Consider the following 17,829-nt stretch of genomic DNA (forward strand, 5'->3'; position numbering starts at 1 on the left):
GAAAGAAAGGAAAGAAGGGAATGCGTCTTTAGTGTAGGTTCCATTTCGGCTAAATGCAATTCCATGGTGTGGTGAGGTGACACATGAGGATATGTCTTTAGGTAGGAATCATTTAATAGCCAAACTGAAAAAAGTCTATTCAGAAAGACAAAATAAACTTTATTTGACACGGGGCATGTTGAGAGCCTGAATAAATGAGATCATTAATGTGTTGTAATTAAGTGTTTCATACACTGCATCCTTATTTCCACTTTGAAGCTAAACTTATGTTTTATGCCCCAGAAATAGAATGATGACACAGAAGTATGCCATAGAAAGGAACAGCCATCTTTAATCTCATTTCCTTGAGGTAGTTAAGAGAATGTTTACTATTTCTATGTATATTTTTTAGCTATGATTCTAATCTTTAATTGTTGTCATGTAATCTAGGGAAGAAATATCAATTTAGAATGACAGAATGTTTGGAAATAATCTCTTTTTCATCTCTCCTTAAAATAATAAAAGTTTTAATATGTCTAAGGCAAATAGTTTCTAAAGTTTGTGATATTTCAGGTTCAATCAATATCTTTGGGTAATGTAGAACACTTATATATAAAAATTTTGAATAAGTAATTCCCAATTAAGCATGTTAATTAATTCTCAATTATTTTGTAATTACACTAATTACTAATGTAATTACAAAACTGAAGATTAACCTGGAAATTTGGAAGAGCAGTGCTTCTGTTAACAAAACAGGAATAAATTACATAGGCAAGAGCAGACACAGGGTTCTTTTATTTTGTTTGCCTAACTGAATGCCTACAAAGTACAATGTAATCTGGGAACATCCGACTTTAGGATTTAATCCATTTGCAAAACCATAGAATCCATCCCATCTTCCATTTCACTCCCACACGTATCCTTTGTCTTCAATGTTGCTGATTTTTCAAAAGCGTTACTAGCGATGAAAAGATCATCTCTAGCCATAAAAGGAAAAATAAGACTAGGCCTTTCTATAGCATTTTTGTCATGACAATTTTGTCATTGTCATTTTTCCAACAGCCGAGGCTGTTGCTAGGCCTATTGCATATTCAACAGGACTAAGAAAGTATCAGTAACCTTTGTTTGCTGAACTCAACCTAAAGACGCTATAGGACATGCTCTTTGGGATGCTGGCTTGAATTACAGGGACCTCTTTCTTGCTTAGGTTCAGATAGCTGTAGGAGAACATTGGGGTAGCTTCCAAATAGTAAGAGCTAAGCTGTTTGAGATGATGAGCAATATGATTTCTTAACCATTACTCCTGATTTTATGTATTGTTTACTTTGCATACTAATGCTATTTACGAGGTTTAAGGGCTTATATTTCTCTGTGCTTTACTGACATTCACTGAGTTGGTCAATCAGGTGACCACTGGGGTGTGTGTGCGCACATGCAGGCTTCTATCCTTGTCTACTGTGCCTGGTTCTAGATCTTGACTATGCAAAGAAGAAAAAAGTAAAACCTCAGCCTTCATGAAGCTCTCACCCAAGCGGAGATAATGTCCCATAGTTTTCTCAGCATAAAATTACAGTTTAAAGAACACAATTTAAAAGCAGGGGGTGAGGGAGGGGAAGCTCACTTTGAGGATATGACTCATTGAATAACAATTTCCAGCTCACAGTTCAGGTTGACCTAGCCTAGACCCGTGGTCAAAAGGATGTTGAGGATTTGCATATGATGGAGTAATTCACCCCATTCTTATGTGGTAAGGAAAGAGTCAGCTTTGCTCCTTCCATCTCTAGGTTTAGGGAGAGGCATTTCTCCAAGAACTAGTGGAGAAGAATCCATCGGAATCTGATCTAATCCTCATTTCCCCTCAGAGGCTCACTGACTTAGGTCCTAAAACCTACTCTTAACTCCTAATGAAACAAATTTTCTTCTTCTGAGGTAGAGCACCCATGGCCCTGGAATGCCGTGAAGAATAACAAACAAATGCTTCTAAAGTACTTTAAACGTCCAAAATGAAATTTGCCACATGAAAGCCGAGTATTGTTATTAATGACAGGAATTGCCAACATGCTAAGAACAAAGGAATGCTCCAAGCACTTATCATTCATCTTATGCTTTTTAATCCATTGTGCTTTTCTTTAACAGCAAAATCTATCTTGTTATAAATTATTAGTTGTAAATTACTTGTTTAAAATCTCATGACTGTTCATTTGAGTAAACCATGAGGTAGATTTCTGGTGTAATTTAAAATGCTCCCCAATGAGCTATAATTCATTCACTATTAACATAAAAATAAGAGCTATAAACCATAAGAAGAAATGAGTCATAGTTGCATCATAAGATTTAACTTCAGAGAAATAGTAAAAACTAAATATTATTTTCAGTACCTTGGGATTAACTATTATTTGCAACCCAACCACTGGTAGCACTCTATTTCATGATAGAAAGCACGAAAACATATGATTAATCCTGATCTGCCATCTATTAACATTCATCTAGATTAGTGTCTCCCAACCCTAGTTTATTTCACTCTGGGGCATTTCCAACTATCTCAAGGGATGTTATGAAATTCTTCCAAATTGCCTAAACAAAATTGATTTTAATTCACATTAGTATTAAAAATAAATGTATACCATATGGCAGACCAGGGGAAAGAAAATACTAGAAAGTCAAACTAATAACTTAGAAAAAGCTTCCAACTCATTAGCCAACTTAAGTGAGGATTTAGATAACGCTTTTGAAGCCACAAATTCTCAGCAAATAGGAATGTAGTTCTGCGAACCAAGAAAAACAGCACTGAGTTTTAAGTCCTTAAATTGCATATTCGAAGTCTCTTGATGAAACACGTTTCTTTACCATGAACTAATCCTAGTTTCAAAAACTTTTACAGACATTCCTGCTTTCTCACAATTTAGGTAAGGACAATGTTTTATTCCTATATACTGTTTCATGGTTTATAATATGCTTCCATATACAGTATCTTGGGCTAATAGGAAATGCTGGTGACCCGTATGGCCACAGGGAAAGAGAACACAAAAGGGCTATCTCAGCGAAAGATCTTTACTAAATGCAAACTCAAGTGGAATAAGGTTATACTTCATCACTGAAAGGGCTTCCCTGGTAGCTCAGATGGTAAGGAATCTGCCTGCAATGCTTAAAGTTAGTGAAAGTGACTAACACTTTCACTTCACCACTGAAAGCTTAATATTCTTCGTGGTGCACTTGGGATGAAGCGGGAAGAGTGAAGGGAGCTCTTTTGCTTTTACTTTTCCAGCTCCAGTGCCACAAAGTGAAGTCGCTCAGTCGTGTCCGACTCTTTGCGACCCCATGGGCTGTAGCCCACCAGGCTCCTTCCATCCATGGAATTTTCTAGGCAAGAGTACTGGAGTGGGTTGCCATTTCCTTCTCCAGGGGAATCTTCCCAACCCGGGGATCGAACCTGGGTCTCCCTCACTGCGGGCAGACGCTTTACCGTCTGAGCCGCCAGGGAATCCAGTGCCACAGGTGGAAGCTAAATGCTGTATGAACTTGACCTCACTGTCTCTAGTGAAAGAAAGTGAAAGTTGCTAAGCTGTGTCTGACTCTTTGCGACCCCATGGACTATACAGTCCATGGAATTCTCCAGGCCAGAATACTGGAGTGGGTAGTCTATTTCTTCTCCAGGGGATCTTCCCAACCCACGAATCGAACCGGGGTCTTCTGCGTTGCAGGCAGATTCTTTACCAGCTGAGCTACCAGGGAAGCCACTCTCTCCAACTCTCTAATAAATAAAGGGGAGGGACAGTTAGGAATCGGCGGTAGACAGCGATAATAGAAAATGATTGATTCAACACAAATTTAATTTAAAGTAAGCAGTGTGGGTAGTGATCTCTTGAGGAAACTGGGTGAGCAGGCAGCTGACCACATGGGTAGAAGCTGGAAAGCTTAGATCCGGGGAACTTTAAAATAAAACCTACTGCTGAAGGCATCTGAGATACAGGAGGAGATCCAGGTACAAGTTAACTCACCCTTTAAAAAAAAACCAGCTCTTATAAGCAAAAACAAAGATATGCTTATTGTAACACTCAGGGTACTGAAGAGTGTTTTTCATCTTTTTAATTTTTTTTAACTTTTAATTTTATATTGGAGTAGAGCTGATTAACTATGTTGTGATAGTTTCAGGTGGACAGCAAAGGGATTCAGCCATACATTTACAAATATCCATTCTCCCCCAAACTTGTAAAACCCAAATTCACCCCTATTTGTGATGATAAGATCTATCTCATAATCTGATTTTAATGCTTATTCAGAGGAAAGTAATTGGAAATAATACCTTCACAGTTCTAGTGTTTTCAGCATGAATATAATTTTTAGTATACCTTTATTGAATAAATATGCTGAAGGTGTCATTATAAGAAGCAAAATGTTGAAGAAGCTATTAATCATTTGAAAATTCTAGTTCACATAGGAAATATTAAATCTGCCTGCTAAAGAGTTATATCAGACTACATTTAACTCATCAACCCTAATATTAAAATGCAAAGCACGATGGATATGATTTTTCATGCTTCTAAGTTATCCTTTGATTCTCTTCCTGCAGGTGGCAGAAAGTATAAACAGACTTTGAAAAGGTTTCTGGTCCTTGTATGAAGGCTAAGAATCATAGAAGTAGTTATTCTTAGTTGGTTTAATAACAGTTGCTCACTAAACAACTTTTCAAAAACTCTTAGCAAGCTAAGGTCCTGGCCTTCAAGAAGTCTCAGTGCAGTGGCATAAGAGATATAGTCAAATAATAACACATTATAGTAAGAGCTGCAGAAGAGGTATGTTCAAAAAAATTCTAGAAGTTCATAATAGGGAATGAAAATTTCTTTCTAGGGGAGGTGGGAAAGGCTTCTCACAGAAAGTAGCATCTGGGTTCCCAGTTGAAAAGCAGAAGCTATCAAGTACAAAAGAAGGACATTCAAGGCTGAGAGAGGAGCAAATGAAAAGTCAAGAAGATACAAAAAGGCATTCTTGGACTTCCCTGGTGGTCTACTGGCTAAGAACCCACCTGCCCATGAGGGGATATGGGTTTGATCCCTGGTCTGGAAAGATCCCACATACTGCTTGCCATAACTAAGGAAAGCCTGCAGGCAGTAACAAAGATCTAGCACAAACAAAAGTAAATAAATAAAATAAAACCACTTTTTCTTTTTTTAAAGGCATGCTTCAGGGAGGAAGGGGATGGGTTTATGTGCCTGAGGTGTAGTCTACGGTGGGCAGGAAGACACTAATAACAAAAGGGAAAGGGAAGCTATACTACAAGTTGGCAAGAGGGGAGATGTGGGGTTCTGGGGAAATTTCCAGGGGAAAAAAAATGAAAAGCACTCACAATATAAAAACCTCCAGGAAAACAGTATTGGATTTAGCAATCTCCAACTCATATCCAATTCTAAATCTTTTGTTTGCATGGATGCTAAGTTGCCATTATATCTACTACCATGGGCAAGAATCCCTTAGAAGAAATGGAGTAGCCATCATAGTCAACCAAAGAGTCTGAAATGCAGTACTTGGATGCAATCTCAAAAATGACAGAATGACCTCTGTTCATTTCCAAGGCAAACCATTCAATATCACGGTAATCCAGGTCTATGCCCTGACTAGTAATGCTGAAGAAGCTGAAGTTGAATGGTTCTATGAAGATCTACAAGACCTTCTAGAACTAACACCCAAAAGAGATATCCTTTTCCCTATAAGGGACTGGAATGCAAAAGTAGGAAGTCAAGAAATACCTGGAGTAACAGGGAAACTTGGCCTTGGAGTACAGAATGAAGCAGGGCAAAGGCTAATAGAGTTTTGCTAAGAGAATGCACTAGTCATAGCAAACACCCTCTTTGAACAACACAAGAGAAGACTCTGCACATGGACATCACCAGATGGTCAATACCAAAATCAAATTGATTATATTCTTGGCAGCCAAAGATGGAAAAGCTCTATACAGTCAGCAAAAACAAGACCGGGAACTGACTGTGGCTCAAATCATCAACTCCTTATTGCCAAATTCAGACTTAAACTGAAGAAAGTGGGGAAAACCACTAGACCATTCAGGTATGACATAAATCAAATCCCTTATGAGTATACAATAGAAGTGACAAATAGACTCAAGGGATTAGATCTGATAGACAGAGTGCCTGAACTATGGATGGAGGTTTGTGACATTGTAAAGGAGGCAGTGATCAAGATCATCCCAAAGAAAAAGAAATGCAAAAAGGCAAAATGGTTGTCTGAGGAGGCCTTACAAATAGCTGTGAAAAGAAAAGAAGTGAAAGGCAAAGCAGAAAAGGAAAGATATACCCATTTGAATGCAAAGTTCCAAAGAATAACAAGGAGAGATAAAGAAAGGCTTCCTCAGTGATCAGTGCAAAAATAGAGGAAAACAACAGAATGGGAAAGACTAGAGATCTCTTCAAGAAAATTAGAGATATCAAAGGAACATTTCATACAAAGATGGGCTCGATAAAGGACAGAAATGGTATGGACCTAACAGAAGCAGAAGATATTAAGAAGAGGTGGCAAGAATACACAGAAGAACTATACAAAAAGATCTTCATGACCCAGATAACCCTGATGGTGTGATCACTCACCTAGAGCCAGACATCCTTGAATGTGAAGTCAAGTGGGCCTTAGGAAGCATCACTATGAATAAAGCTAGTGGAGGTGATGAAATTCCAGTTGAGCTATTTCAAATCCTAAAAGATGATGCTGTTGCAGTGCTGCACTCAATACGCCAGCAAATTTGGAAAAATCAGCAGTGGCCACAGGACTGGAAAAGGTCAGTTTTCATTCCAATCCCAAAGAAAGGCAATGCCAAAGAATGCTCAAACTACCGCACAATTGCACTCATCTCACATGCTGGTAAAGTAATGCTTAAAATTCTCCAAGCCAGACTTTAACAGTATGTGAACCGTGAACTTCCAGGTGTTCAAGCTGTATTTAGAAAAGACAGAGGAACCAGAGATCAAATTGCCAACATCCACTGGATCATGGAAAAAGCAAGAGAGTTCCAGAAAAACATCTGCTTATGCTTTATTGACTATGCCAAAGCCTTTGACTGTGTGGGTCACAATAAACTGTGGAAAATTCTTCAAGAGATGGGAATACCGGACCATCTGTATGCAGGTCAGGAAGCAGAAGTTAGAACTGGACATGGAAAAACAGACTGGTTTCAAATAGGGAAAGGAGTACATCAAGGCTGTATATTGTCACTCTGCTTGTTTAACTTATATGCAGAGTACATCATGAGAAACGCTGGGCTGGAGGAAGCCCAAGCTGGAATCAAGATTGCCAGGAGAAATATCAATAACCTTAGATATGCAGATGACATCACACTTATGGTAGAAAGCGAAAAAGAACTTAAGAGCCTCTTGATGAAAGAGAAGAGTGAAAAAGTTGGCTTAAAACTCAACATTCAGAAAACTAAGATCATGGCATCTGGTCCCACCACTTTATGGCAAATAGATGGGGAAACAGTGGAAATAGTGACATACTTTATTTTTTGGGGCTCCAAAATCACTACAGATGGTGACTGCAGCCATGAAATTAAAAGACACTTGCTCCTTGGAAGAAAAGTTATGACCAACCTAGACAGCATATTAAAAAACAGAGACATTACTTTGCCAACAAAGATCTTCTAGTCAAAGTTATGGTTTTACCAATAGTCCTGTATGGATGTGAGAGCTGGACTATAAAGAAAGCTGAGCACTGAGGAACTGATGCTTTTGAACTGTGGTATTGGAGAAGACTCTTGAGAGTCCATTGGACTGCAAGGAGATCAAATCAGTCCATCCTAATGGAAATCAGTCCTGAATATTCATTGGAAGGACTGATGCTGAAGCTGAAATTCCAATACTTTGGCCACCTGATGCGAAGAACTTACTCATTGGAAAAGACCCTGATGCTGGGAAGGATTTGAAGGCAGGAGGAGAAGGGGATGACAGAGATGAGATGGTTGGATGGCATCACCGACTCAATGGACATGAGTTTGAGTAAACTCCAGGAATTGGTGATGGAAGAAAGGCCTGCCGTGCTGCAGTCCATGGGGGTCACAAAGAGTCGGACACGACTGAGTGACTGAACTGACTGAACTGAAATTGCTTCAGTCATGTCTGACTCTTTGCTACCACGTGGACTGTAGCCTGCCAGTCTCCTCTATCCATGGGATTCTCCAGGCAAGAATACTAGAATGGGTTGCCATTTCCTCCTCCTGGGGATCTTCCCAACCCAGCGGTTGAACCCCTGTCTTTTATGTCTCCTATATTGGCAAGTGGGTGCATTTACCACTAGGGCCACCTGGGAAGACCTCTGAATCTTCTAGTAAGTTGTTTATTCAAGAGAAAACTAAGCTAATGGTAGAAATCAACAAGAAAGCTTTGTTTCTTTTTTTTAGATATATTGCTGGAACACACTTATTTTATGATGAACTCATGGTTGTTATTGAAATATTTTACAATACTCTTCAAAAAAAACTAGAAAGGATGTATGCCTTGAATATTAAGAACGGCCAGATTCCTATGATTCTATTGGAAAATTAAAAGACTTCAAGTATATGAATTTAATGTGACCACAATCCACGTTTACAACTGAACACTTAGAAATGAGACCAAATTTTCACCTCCTGTGTTTCCTCTGGCTATAATCTTCCCAACTATACCAAGAAGCTCCTGGGAAGTATGCCTATCATGAAAATTGCTCAATTTTCAAAAATTATCTATGAATCATAATGGGAGTCTTGGTAGTTAAGTGTCTACAATAACATAAAAATGCCTCCCAGCCCCTCAACACGTGGTAGAAAGAAGTCAGATGACTCTAACAATGGTCTTTTTTTACTTCATTTAAATCCTAGCATATCAGACAATATTAGAAGAAAAACAAAACAAAACAAAACAAAAACCTAGAGCATGGGTATAATAATATATATAAGCTTATAGGAAAATAACATGATACAAGAGATAGGCCTAGTGCAGTGGTTCCAAACTGCCCAGGTTAGAGTCCTGGATCCGTCACTTAGCCTCTGAGCAATCTTGGGCAAGTTATTTAACCTCTCTCTGTGTTAGTGCCTGCTATGGAAACTCATGTACCAATGTCGTCTACTAACCAGGATTATTATAAACGTTCTGAGTATCTTTACCTCCCCAAAGTCTCCTCCAAGCTGTCTCCATTCTGCTTCTGGACCCTGGAGGCTGGCCCAGAAAAGTGGCAACAATGAGCTCTTCACCCTGCAGCTCTCTATCCTGTTTGGCTGATGGGAGGGACAGTCAAGAGAGCTCGAGGCAGGGGGACTTCCCTGGTGGTCCAGTGGTTAAGAGTCTGAGCTTCCAATGCAAGGGGGTGCGGATTCGATCCCGGCTCCGGGAACTGAGATCCCACATGCAATGCAGTGTAGCGAAAAAAATAAAAATCTTAAAAAAAAAATGATGGGAGAGAGCTGGAGGCAGGAGGAAGAGTGAGGGCCGGATGTTTATTCTCCTTGTTCCTCTCTGGCAGGTTGCCACGGTTGTCTGCAACCCACTCTTTCTGGGTACATATAACTACTCTCTTTCCTCACCCCTTCAGGCAGGCCAAGGGGAGGTAAAGGCTCCCTACTGCTGTCAGCCACAGGGCTGTGCAATCTTTTATTGCGTTTTCTTAAATCCCACTCACACCTTTGTAAATATTCTTTTTATTCTCTTCACTTCAATTTATCCAATTTGAGTGTGCCATCTGTTTCCTGCCAGCATCCTGACTAATAGAATGAGTTCCGCTTTGTAAAGCACTTAGAATAATAGCTGGGCCAGGATAAGCACTGTATAAGTATTTGATAGATACAAGAAATAAATGAGATTTAGAAACTTTTTTGTCGTTGATTTAAACATATCTTTCTGCATCCTGTCATACAATGCAAAATCGTCAGAAACATTTTCCCAAATAAAAGTGTTTTCTTCAGCAGAATTTCTGTATATAAAACAGCCATCATTCTATCCTAATGTTTTTAGTGCTTTGGTTAAAAAATTTTTTATGTAATTCAATAGGATCCTATGGGGAATTTATGTAACTCTATTCATTGTAATCATATAATAAACATATAATTATTTCCTCCTTTTTTCTACTTTGTTGATCTTCTCCATATACCTTTCATCACATTTATAATACTGTCTTTTTTTTGATACTTTAAAACAATCTGCAATATAAACATATATATCTTTTAATCAATTGGTCAAATATAACAGTATTTATAGTTTCTAAAACTATAAATGTATGAATAAAAAACAACAGGCTTGTTACTTCTTTGCATGAAAGACAAGAGATTTTGCATATTGGATTCTACCTTTCCCATCAATTCTTTTTTGTTTGGTTGGTTGTTTTAGATTGGTTTATTTATTTTTGACTGTATGTGGGTCTTTGTTGCTGCATGCAAGCTTTCTCTAGCTGCAGCAAATGGGGGCTACTCTTTGTTGTGATGCACAGGCTTCTTATCGTCGTGGTTTCTCTTGCGGAGCATAGGCTCCAGGTGCATGGGCTTCAGTAGTTGTGGTTCACGGGCTTAGATGCCCCACAGCATATGAAATCTTCCCAGACCAGGGATTGAACCGGTGTTCCTTGCATTGCAAGGCAGATTCTTAACCACTGGACCAACAGGGAAGCCTCCTATCATTCATTCTTAAATCTGAGGTTCTAAAACCCCTGTCCTTCCCTATTTTATATCATAAAGTTTACCTACTTTGTTTGTTACTTTTTTTTTTTATATATATCTCTTAAACCAGACAACTGGAGAAGGAAATGGCAACCCACTCCAGTGTTCTTGCCTGGGAAATCCCATGGACAGAGAAGCCTGGCAGGCTACAGTCCATGGGGTGGCCAGAGAGTTAGACATGACTTCTTGACTAAACCACCACCACCACCACCACCAAAACAGACAGTGGCAGCAGCTTTCTAGTTTGAGCCCTTCTTTACTTATTTCTGTAATGACTGGTGGTTCATCTTAGCCTAGCATCTCCACTCAGTATTTTTTTGTTCTAGTTCATATCTTAACACCCTAGAGTGTGGCTTCCAGCAAGTGGCCAAAAAAGAAAGTCTGAAACATTGTAGATCTTAGAGTATCCTTTCTTTTGCTTTTCTATATCAGTGACAATTTTGACTAAGAGATACACTCTCAGGTCTTAAGGGGCATATAGATGTTATTCCAGTTTCTTGCAATAACTGCTAGAGTAGAGATATATGAAGACAGTCTGGTTTTTACCAGTCTGAAATTAAGCAAAGTTGCTTGCTAAAAGACCATCATATAAAAATCAATTGTGTTTTCCTACTCCAGCAGCCAACATTTAGAAAAATACAATTTAAAAAATATATGTACTATTCACAAAAACAACTAAATGTATAAAATATCTAGAAATAAATTTGCCAAAAATTATGAAACTTCATGGGCATACGTTAAAGAAGAACTAAATAAATGGAGAGGTATACTGTAACCCATGAATGGGAAGACTCAGTCTTATAAAGACATCAATTTCCTCATCAAAAGTTATACATTCAATGCAACTGGGACAATTGTCTATCCATATGTGAAAAAACGGATTTCTACTTTACATCATACAAAATACCGTCAGTACGGGTTCAAAACCTAAATATGAAAGCAAAATATTAAGTTTTTTAGAAGAAAAAAAGAGAAAGTCTTTCTTATTTCATGGTAGGGAAGCATTTCTTAGATACAAAACCCACAAGCCACATGGAATCAATTTGACTACATTGAAATGAAAAACTTCTACTTATCAAAAACTACCATTTAAGAGTGCAAAGAAAATCCACAGACTGGGAAAGACATTTGCAAAACATTTTAACAAGGATGAGTGTACAACTCAATGAGAAAAAAGGCAATCTAATAGAAAAATGGGCATAAGACAGGCACAGATATCTTATGGGAAATAAAATATGAATGTCTAATAAATGAATAAAAAGCATCAACCTTATTAGATTCAAAGAAGACTTACGATCACAGGATATACCATTTTGTACCAACTGTATTGGCTAAAAAGTTAAAAATTTTGAGACTATAAAGTGTCATTAATGATGTTAAACAGTAGAAACTTATTTATTAATGAGTGGGAGTGTAAGGATACAGTCACTTTAGACACGTTTGATGTTATTCAATCAAGGTGCATGTACGCTCCTAAGACCAGTTTTTTGGGCAGTGGGTCTCAAAATTGTGCATCAGAATCTCCTGGAGAGCTCATTAAAACACAGATTGCTGTCCCTGTGCCCAGAGTTTCTGACCCAGTAACTCGTGATGGGATCCAAATATTTGTCTTGCTAACAAGATGGCAGGTGACACTGAGGCTTCTGGTACAGGATCACACTGTGAGAACCACTGTTGTGGAGAAACTCTTAAACATGTAAATACGGCCTTGTGTACAAGAGTGTTCATATAAACATGTTTTTGGTAACAACAAAAAACTAACAACCCAAATATTCGTGGAAGAAAGAATGAAAAAGTAAGCTACAGTATGTTCATAAAATATTGTAGAGTAATACAGTGACTAGTGAATAACCAGCAGCCAAGTTCATCAACCTGAAGGAATATCAGAAAACAACACTGAGTAAAAATATATGTTGCAAAAGAAAGAATATGGGATAATGCAATTTAATTAGCTTTCAAAAGCTTGCAAAATTAAACTATAATTGCTTAACAATAAGTGCACTTATATTAAAAAGCCAAGGTAATGATAAAACTCCACGTAGTGGTTACTCTTGGGAGTGTGTATAGACAAATACAGTCAAAGAAGGACAAGTGGTGGAGCTTAACAGTACTTGGTAAGGCTTTATTTCTTAAACTAGAGAGCACACAAATGTTTGCCATGTTATACTTAAATTTTTCTTGATATGTACAATATTTTAAAATAATGTAAAAATAGCAACTATGTTTTAAAAGGTATTTAAACTTTCTCTTTCAAAGTTCAGAACTCTCATATCCTAATTTTAAGTAGATATAAGGTGGGTATTTGTTTCTTTATGGCATTGGTTTTCTGTTCTGAAGAGTTTTACCCATGTACGACTTTATCTTTTGAGCCTTTACTGTTGTTTGATCTCCAGAATGTCTATTTTATCACAATTTGGATCTCTCTGTATCAGTCATCTTTTCTTGAATTTTTCATTTCTATCACATCCTAGGGCTTCCCACATAGCTCAGTTGGTAAAGAATCCGCCTGCAATGCAGGAGACCCCAGGAGATTCCTGGATTGGGAAGATCCACTGGAGAAGGGATAGGCTACCCACTCCAGTATTCTTGGGCTTCCCTTGTGGCTCAGCTGGTAAAGAGTCTGCCTGCAATGTGGGAGACCTGGGTTTGATCCCTGGGTTGGGAAGATGCCCTGGAGAGGGGAAAGGCTACCCACTCCAGTATTCTGGCCTGGAGAATTCCATGGACTATATAGTCCATGGGGTCACAAAGAGCTGGACACGACTGAGTGACTTTCACTTCACTTTAGTTCACCTGGTTTATTTCTAAAGCTTATCTTCTATTTTCTTATTGTACTTTCCAGCCTCATCCATGGGCTTCCCAGGTGGCGCTAGCGGTAAAGAGCCCCCTTACCAAGGCAGGAGACCCAGGTTTGATCCCCAGATTGGGAAGATCCCCTGGTGGAGGAAATGGCAACCACTCCAGTATTTTTGCCTGGAGAACCCCATGGACAGAGGAGCCTGGCTGGCTACAGTCTATACAGTTGCAAAAAGTTGGACACAACTGTAACAACTTAGCATGCAGGATCATCCATAAGAATTTTGAACTGATTTACAACTAGATTCCTGCCATTTAAATTTTGCTTTTCCATGAAAAAAAAAAAAAAACTATGGAAGACACTAGGTTTACTTCCAAGTGAGGGATTCTTAACTGAAATTGGTGAAATACCTGAAACCATGTGTAAAATTTATGTTTGTGATTTTTATCTGGGGAGGAAATGTATAATTTTATCAGATTTCATTAGGTGGTCTATTACTGGAAAATGTTTACTTCTAAGAACTATTCTGTTCTTATGTTGGAGAAAAATTTGCTCCAAATCATATTTCTGTTAATTTATAAGTTTTCCTTACTGATAAGAATCTTGTTTTACTTTATAGTTATGCTAACAAAATATCACAGATCAATTTCTTAGTTTAGATTTTGGTTAATATCCAACCTAGACAGCATATTAAAAAATAGAGGCATTACTTTGCCAACAAAGGACCATCTAGTCAAGGCTATGGTTTTTCCAGTAGTAGTGTATGGATGTGAGAGTTGGACAATAAAGAAAGCTGAGCACTGAAGAATTGATGCTTTTGAACTGTGGTGTTGGAGAAGACACTTGAGATCCCTTGGACTGCAAGGAGATCCAACCAGTCCATCCTAAAGGAGATCAGTCCTGAATGTTCATTGGAAGGACTGATGTTGAAGCTGAAACTCCAATATTTTGGCCACCTTATGCAAAGAGCTGACTCAATTGAAAAGACCCTGATGCTGGAAAAGATGGAGGGCAGGTAGAGAAGGGGATGACAGAGGATGAGATGGCTGGATGGCATCACTGACTCAATGGGCATGAGATTGAGTAAACTCCGGGAGTTGGTGATGGACAGGGAGGCCTGGCATGCTGTGGTCCATGGGGTCACAAAGAGTCAGACATGACTGAGTGACTGAACTGAATATCCAAGTATTTTTGTTCAGCTGAGCAAAAATATTAAAGGCTAAATTTTTAATTTCTGACCATGGTACCGCTTATTCTATCAAACTGGGCTTTCAGGTTCATGATAAGATATCAAATGTTCTCCTTTTTTATCATACAAAAAGCCATGAAAGTGAATACTAAAATATTTGTTTGAAAGGAAAAGATTATTTCCAGTTGGCAAAATTTTGGAAAATGTACTGGAGAAATTGACATTTGCCCTGAGATGGGTGGGGACAGGAGGGGAAAGTGCTGTTGGGTTAAAACAAAACCAACCAACCAGCCAAACAAACAAAAATAGGCAGCATAGAAAAGACAAGGTAATGGGAAAGTTCATGAGTATTGATCTTTTCAAGGAATCGACTTTTGGCTTTGTTAACGGTCTGTATTTTTTGTATGGTTTTTTACTTAACTATTTTCTGCTCTTTAGTTTTTCCTTTCTACTAATTCCTTTGGGCTTACTGTCTCTTATTTTATAGGTCAAGCATAGTGTTAGTCGCTCAGTCATGGCTCAGTCCTTGCGACCCCATGGACTGCAGCCCACCAGGCTCCCCTATCTATGAGATTTTCCAGACAAAGATACTGGAGTGGGTTGCCATTTTAATTTTATTTCATTTTTTCTCTAATAAAAACATTTTAGGCTAGAATTCTCCTTGTAAGCACTGCTTTAGCAGCATCCTTAACTATCATTCAGTTTAGAGTATTTTTAGTTCAAAATCTATGAGTTGCTATTGTTCCATTTCTCAGTTGTGTCCAGCTTTTTTTGACCTCATGGATTGCAGCACGCCAGGCTCCCCTGTCCTTTACTATCTCCCACAATGTGGTCAAATTCATGTCCATTGGGTTGGTGATACTATCTAACCGTCTCATCCTTTGCTGTACTTTTCTCCTTTTGTCTTCAACCTTTCTCAGCATCAGGGTCTTTTCTAATGAGTCAGTTCTTCGCATCAGGTGGCCAAAGTATTAGAGCTTCAGCTTCAGCATCAGCCCTTCCAGTGAATATTCAGGGCTAATTTCCTTTAGGATGGACTGACTGATTTGATCTCCTTAAAGTCCAACTCAAGAGTCTTCTCTGGCACCACAATTCGAAGGCATCAATTTTTCAGCTCACAGCCTTCTTTATGGTCCAGCTTCCATACCCACACATGACTACTGGAAAAAACATAGCTTTGACTAGACAGATCTTGGGTAGCAAAATGATGCCTCTGCTTTTTAATATGCTGTCTAAGTTTGTCATAGTTTTCCTTCCAAGGAGCAAGTGTCTTTTGATTTCAAGGCTGCAGTTACCATCCACAATGATTTTGGAGCCCAAGAAAATACGATCTGTCACTGCTTCCACTTATTCCCCTTCTATTTGTCATGAAGTAGTGGGAATGGCAACCCACTCTGGTACTCTTGCCTGGAAAATCCCATGGATGGAGGAGCCTGGTAGGCTGCAGTCCATGGGGTCGCTAAGAGTCAGACATGACTGAGTGAATTCACTTTCACTTTTCCCTTTCATGCATTGGAGAAGGAAATGGCAACCCACTCCAGTGTTCTTGCCTGGAGAATCCCAGGGGCAGCGGAGTCTGGTGGGCTGCCGTCTAAGGGGTCCCACAGAGTCGGACATGACTGTAGTGACTTAGCAGCAGCAGCAGCAATGGGAATAGATACCATGATCTTAGCTTTTTGCATGTTGAGTTTTAAGCTAGCTTTTTCACTCTCCTCTTTCATCAAGAGGCTCTTTAGTTCCTCTTTACTTTCTGCCATTATGTGGTATTATCTGCATATCTGAGGTTGATATTTCTCCTGGGACTCTTGATTCCAGCTTGTGACTCATCCAGCCCAGCATTTCTCCTAATGTACTTTGCATATAAGTTAAATAAGCAGGGTAACAATATACAGCCTTAACATACTCCTTTCCCGATCTGGAATCAGCCCATTCCGTGTCCTGTTCTAGCTATTGCTTCTTGACCCACATACAGGTTTCTCAGGAGACAGGTAAGGTGGTCTGGTATTCACATCTCTTTAAGAATTTTCTACAGTTTATTGTGACCCACACAGTCAAAGGTTTTCATGTAGTCAATGAAGTAGGAGTAGAAGTTTTTCCAGAATTTCTTTGCTTTCTCTATGATCCAATGGATGTTGGCAATTTGATCTCTGGTTCCTCTGCCTTTTCTAAACCCAGCTTGTACATCTGGAAGTTATTGGGTGTCAGTTCTAGAATGTCCATTTGGTTCTTTCTTATAGGTTCTAATTCTCCATTAAGATTTCAGATTTGTTGATTCTTTATATATTTTCTTTAACATTCATGAGTGTGGTTTATAATGGCTGATTTAAAATTCTTACCTGCTAATTCCAGTCACTGAATTCTTTCAAGGTAAGTCTCCATTGACTGCTTTTTGGCTCACATTTTTTTCTTCATGTACTTAGTATTTTGGGTAGTATCCATTCGTGAATGATATATATTGTAGAGCCCCTGGATTTTGTTGTGTTCCTCTGAAGAAACTGATTTTTTTTTTAAAAAAGTGGGCAGTTAACTAACGTCAGGCTCCAAACCGTGTCCCTTGTAGTGAACAGCCACGGAAACCTTTGTCTAGTCCGTTTAGCCTTAGGTGGACTACTTGCACAGAAGATTGGGGGTCAGCAACGATTTGTGCAGACTTTATGCACAGAACGCATTGCCCGTCCCCCCTCGTTTTGACTCTCTTCTTTCCAAGATTTCCCCCTCACTTTCCAGTTCAATCACCTTGAACTCTTTCTCCTGGCTCTTCATGCCAATAAGACTTCAGGTTTTCTATCCAAGTTTTGAGTGACTCCTGTTTGGCAAGGACTGGGTCCTGCTTTCTGGCAAAAAGCAGTAATCATGGGAAACTGGCCCGTTGTCATTCCCTTCTTCCAAAGGCAGACTCCTCTCCAGCATTTGCCAGCTTGGTTACTCTTTGATGCCTTTGGACAGCTGCTTTTTATATTTTGTTCAAAATTTATAGCTGTTATGTGCACAAGGATTACCAGAAGCCTGTTCCATTTCTTTTTTGAGCTTGTTTGTATCTCATATTTTTTCTTTTCTTCTTCAGTATTTATCACCTTTTTTCCCTCCCGGGCCCCCCGAGGGCAGTTCTTTTGGTTCCCAGAGTTCCACAGCCTCTTCTGAAAGTAACCCCCATCCTCATCGTTCTAATCAAGTCCAAGGAGA

The sequence above is a fragment of the Bison bison genome, unplaced genomic scaffold, assembly GCF_000754665.1.
Source record: "Bison bison bison isolate TAMUID 2011002044 unplaced genomic scaffold, Bison_UMD1.0 scf7180017864456, whole genome shotgun sequence".
In the NCBI taxonomy this organism is placed as follows: domain Eukaryota; kingdom Metazoa; phylum Chordata; class Mammalia; order Artiodactyla; family Bovidae; genus Bison; species Bison bison.